Source organism: Corvus brachyrhynchos, unplaced genomic scaffold (genome assembly GCF_000691975.1).
Source record: "Corvus brachyrhynchos isolate BGI_N302 unplaced genomic scaffold, ASM69197v1 scaffold22, whole genome shotgun sequence".
Classification (NCBI taxonomy): Eukaryota; Metazoa; Chordata; class Aves; order Passeriformes; family Corvidae; genus Corvus; species Corvus brachyrhynchos.
Window position 1 is genome coordinate 4,289,595 of NW_008238355.1, and position 5,227 is coordinate 4,294,821.

Below are 5,227 nucleotides of genomic sequence, written 5' to 3' on the forward strand. Positions count from 1 at the left end.
GAGAGCAGCTCTGGCTGCTTCTGCTGCTGCGGAGGGAAGACAGGCTGACATGGCTCGCCAGAGCCAAAACTACCTCCTCTTTCTTCCTAGAAGCAGCCAGGCAGCCCTCAGGGCTCTGCCCCAGTGCCTTGTCTCAAACCCACCTCCTCATCCTTTGAGCACCGGGACTCGGTTGTACGCGCGCAGTTCAGAGAAGCCTCAGCCTGGCAGCGACTTAGGGACGGAATAAGCGGCTTTTACTTTTGAACTTTGGTGTTCCGGTTACGACCCCAGCCTGCACGCTTTCCTTTCTGACCGGTGGGATCCGGGACACCGAAGAGTGGTGACGGGGGAAGGGCAGGATGGGGCGGGAGGGTGTGTGTGATCTCCAAGAGCACAGCAGGAAGTACCGCAGCGTCAAGTCAGACTAGGATGAAGCAAAATACGTGCTGGAGCACAGCAGAAGTTGCTGCCGAGTCCCCTTCGTAGGCCATAGGGAGACAGAGAAAGTATTCATCGTCTGTGAGGGTCACATGTTTCTAGCCTGAAAATAGCAGAGCAGTGTTGAAACGCCGTGGGAGAGGAACAGGAGTTAACTCGCCGCATTGCTGGCCTGTGACAGCAGAGTTACCTGGTCAGGAAAAGAAGCAAGTTTCCTTTCGGGGTCTGTTGCATATACACAACACTATAGGAGTAATTTGGCACTGAACGGATGGTTGTATGAACTTCTTTTTGCCTACTCTTACTGCCTTATTCTGAGAGACTTGAAAAAATGGGATGCCAGATCATACCCTACCTGTTGAACAGATTTAAATTAAGTTCAGTAGTTACAGAGATAAACCCATAAAGTTTCCTCTTATGAAGGTTTAGTATATGAAAAAGAAGCCCAGATCTTTGCTCATCAAGTCATTGAGGACGTTGTTGATAATTATCAGACTGATGTAGAATTATTCATGTTCTTGAGGATTACCATGCTGTAAATGCAGGCTGGCTGGCAGACAAGATCAGGCACTGCAACCTGCAAACATTTAAATGCTTTGAAGGAAGATTAGGTATTCCATGATGTAAGAGTGCTGGAGCAGAGAAATAGAAAAACATAGTGAGAATTTGGCTGTATATGGAAAAAAAAAATGTATGCACCTTCTCAATGGAAAATCATTGTATCCTTTAAGAGTGTAAAAAAGTATCCTGCAGAAAAGCCTCACAGCTTGTTTGCAGTTAAATTGGCACAGCAGAAGAACACTATGTGGCAAGAAATAAACACACCCTGCTAGAAGTGGACAGTGACAGCACGGGAGAAGAAAGCTGTACCAAGCCTTTTCCATGATGTCTTGTTAGATTTTGACTTTGCTGAAACCTTAACAGTGAAACTGGAGGGTTTCTTAAACAGATCCTTCCATCTGCAAGTATTACTGCATTCTCAGTGTGTTGCTGAAAACTTTATAGCCCTGGAAGACTGACCTGTTCTGTCTCCTTTGTCTTTTGACAACTTCCTGACTTCCACAGTATTATTTTTCCGTGGTATGAAATTAGGCCAGAACTTCAAAACTGTGTGCCTAATAAATATCCTAGAGTGGAATTTCTGTTTCTAAGCCATTGCAAAGATCTGGAATGGCAACTCTGCTGACATATAAAGTATTAAGCAAACATTTCCTGATGCTAAAGCTTCTCCTAAATGTTCTGGATAAAAATCACATTAAAATGGAGGGAGTGGTTGAAAGACCATGAAATCAAAGTGGTTGGTTGCTGTTTAAAAGTTCCAGATGAAAAGATTAATTTATCAGTTCTGTGGTGTCAAAAATTGCCCTGCAAGTTAAGATGTGTCCTCAATTCCTGTGAAGATGTTGCATGCAGCACTTTGTTCTATGTACACCTCTCTCAGGCTATCTGCAAATGCCTACAGTAAGGACACATGACTTTGGAATTGTCTGACTTGGACCTCATTTGTTGGACCAAGATTCCAGAATGATGCCTTGTATTCCCCACTCTTGTCCATATACATGCAGTTTTCTATTAGTGGCCTTTGGTGTCACTATAAGCAGGAATCAGAAGACAGTACTGAGTGCGGGAGACTGTCATTGTCTGGAAGACAAAGTAGAAGCAGTTTAACTGCAGGGACAGCACATTTGGTCATGCAGCAAGGGCAGGCTGAGAAAGGAGTATTTCTTAGTTCAGTCTGGTTTAGAGTGTGATTGAGCAAATCCAGACCAGACCATGTGGTGATGAAAGGGGCACTCTTCCCTATATCCTCCCACTCCGCTTCATTGTGTGAAATCCCTTCATTAACCGCAGCAGAGTGGGGTTAATATGATACCTCTATATCCATATCTATATCTATATTTTTACACCAACGATAAATAGCCCCTTACAGCCCCTTACTTGTGCCTTTATTACTGACCCGAGTTTAAAAGCATCTGTCTCTCCCTGCTGCACAAAGTGGGTACTACCTTAGCAGGAATTTGTTCTCATTTCCTAAATAGGGCTAATTTTTAGCTGACAATGTAGTGTAAGAAACTCCTGCCTTATGTTAAGAAGGCTGTAAGCAGGCATCAGCGTAAAACACTTGGTGCCCGAAGTCCTGGGCAGAGAGGATGTTCTGACCACAGCTAAGCTTAGATGATTTATCCCCAGCTGTCTCTTGCAGTGCTGCTGATGGGGGGTGACGTAACTCTGCCTGTGGTTTCTTCCCAGATTTGTTTTGCCAAACTTATGCTGTGGTTCTGAGTGTGGTTTTTTTCATCTGAAGGCTTAATGTTTAAGAGTATTCATGGTGTGCTCACAGCTGCTCTAGCATTAAACTGTTGAAGCAAATAGCTCCTTTCTTCTTTGCTACTTCCTGTGAAGCTGAACAGGTGGGAACTTTGTGTTTCACAGGAGAAACTTTCTCTGGCTTCAGAACTGGGGACACAGAAAGAAGACAGAATGAAACCAAGAGTGTTTACTGCCCAGTTCTGTGTTCACCAGTATGAGCGTGCTGGGGAGGAGCACTGGAGCAGGGGGTTGGAGCTGGCTCACACTTGGCCAAGTGGCTCCTGACTCACCAACTGGAGGACTTACACCACCACTTAGTGTACTTGGGAGAGGAAGGAGAGCTGCACAAGTGGTGCCTGGCATGCTCCAGGGCAGGGTGCACACGCTCCTCACCCACACCTGTCTGCCCCTGCAGTGCCCCTGTAGATACGCGTGCACGCACAGCTGCTGCTCTTTTTTCCTGCTACTTCTCCTGAGAGCTGTAGAGGCTAAAAGAGACATCTTGGCAAAGGATCTAGCCTTTTCTGAAGATCATGCCTCTGTCCTAACATCCTAGACTCCTGTGTCAGCATGGGTGCCTTCAGCTGAGCCCAGGGGCTATTTGCTTCCCAACTGTGTGGCCCTTTTAACCTTGAAGATGAGGACTCTGGTGTAAGGGCTTCATCGTCCTGTCTCAGGGGAGAAGGAGGCAGCATCCATGTCACAGAAAGACATCCTGCATCACCTTGTAAGCAGTGTGCGGGTGCATGAAAGAAAGCATGCTGGGGTTGGCAGAATTGCTGTAGGCAAAGCCTGTGGGACTGGCAAGCTGTGCTAGTGCCTATTATGAAGCAGAAGTTCCCATTTAATGCAAGATATTCCCCTTGGCTCCTCCCTTTAAAACTGTACAAAAAAGGTACTACAGGGGCATTGCTATGGTCTGGTCAGCTATACAGTATGCCAGACAATGAAAGCACTCCATATAGCAATCTTTGCTAGCTGATACTACCACTGACATGGCAAAGGGGCCTGATTTCCACCCTGCTTGATTGCACATGTTTGCCTTTCTGCAAATGTTTTGCTTTCCACTGTAAGAATCTTGATTTGTTCATGAGGAAAGTAGGCATTGGTTACCAGTTTGCGTTTTGTGAAGCACATGCTTGACATTTCTTCTGGCAGGGCTGCACCTAGTTATATGTGTGATGCATCAGTATATCATTACTGCACTTTGAGCTCCAAAAATCTTGCGTCTGTCATGTATGCTGCCTTCTACAGCTCACACCTTACAAAGCTTACCAAAGCGTAGAGTGTGTATGCCTTCAGCCATCACCTTGCTACTTTTGCAGACAGAGAACTGGTGTCTCACAGCTCACCAGTAACCTCCTTCAGAAATGGAAGGAAGGACAAGCACTGGGATCCCTTGGAATGGGTGGAGGGAAACCAGATCCTGCAGGTGAAGGAGGTCCTGGAGAGTCTGTGTGGGAGTGGAAACAGTAAAGGCAATAGGGTGGAAGAACTGAACCAGGAGAAGATGGAGTTAGAAGGGGAATGAGCGCAGGAGGAAAACAAAAGGATTTGGGCTGATTCTGGGAGGAAGAGGGTGGGACACATGTCTGGGAATCAGCTAAGAGTTTACAAGGATATCAGAAAGGGCAACAGGAAAACTTAGAAATGGAATCAGGATGAGAACAGCTGTAACCTGTTTTGATTACACGAATGCCCATGCAGGCCTGCAATTATCACAGGGTCATGATCATATAATGGTGTGGGCTAGAAGGGACATTAAAGATCACCTAGTTCCAACCCCTCTGTCATGAGAGGGACACCTTCCACTAGACCAAGCTGTTCACCCAGCCTGACTTTGGGCACCTCCAGAAATGGAGAGTCCATAACCTCTCTGTGTAACCTGTTCCAGTGCCTCACCAACCTTACAGTAAATTTCCTAATATCTGATCTGAATCTACCCTCCCTTATTTTAAGGCCACTCTCCGTTGTTCTACCACTATATGCCTTGTGAAAAGTCCCTCTCCAACTTTCTTGTCAGCCACCTTGAATGGAGATTAAGTCTCAGTTAATGGAGAAGGGACCAAGCAGTCTCTGGGAGGTGCAGGAGAATTAAAAACAAAATGTGAGCTAGAAGAAGGTTAAAGCAGAGGGCAAGAGAGCTGAAAGTGGAGCCAATACCATTCCCAACATCAGTACTAGTCAGATAGTTTGAGTGTCAGTGCCTTGGCCCTGGTGGCCCTACAAGCTTCATTGTTAAAGAAGGTGTGGAGGGAGCCCTCCTGTAATTGAGGATATAGGTAGACTCTGGGTAGAAAACACTTCCGTTCTTTTCTTCTAGTGTGGGGGCATGTCTCCCCAGTCAGCCAGCTGTGTGCAGTGGGAGTTGCAGCTGTACTCCAGTGCAAGCCAGAACAGGCTTATGGATCTTCAGGGACCCTTCTGTTCTCTTCCTCAGCTGCTGAGCACAAGTTTTTATAGTGAAGAGTGTGTGCTGAGGTATGTCTTCCAGAGC

The 5,227-nt window shown here is 46.2% G+C and overlaps 1 long non-coding RNA gene across 1 annotated transcript in view; it reads right to left on the reverse strand.

Annotated features, from left to right (window-relative positions):
- The window catches only part of LOC108446992, a 3,621-nt gene extending 1,966 nt beyond the window's left edge, over positions 1–1,655 (reverse strand). The window contains exon 1 of the long non-coding RNA XR_001862335.1: positions 144–1,655. This is a non-coding gene — a long non-coding RNA (uncharacterized LOC108446992). The remainder of the gene's footprint in view (positions 1–143) is intronic.
- Between the last annotated feature and the right edge of the window lie 3,572 nt (positions 1,656–5,227).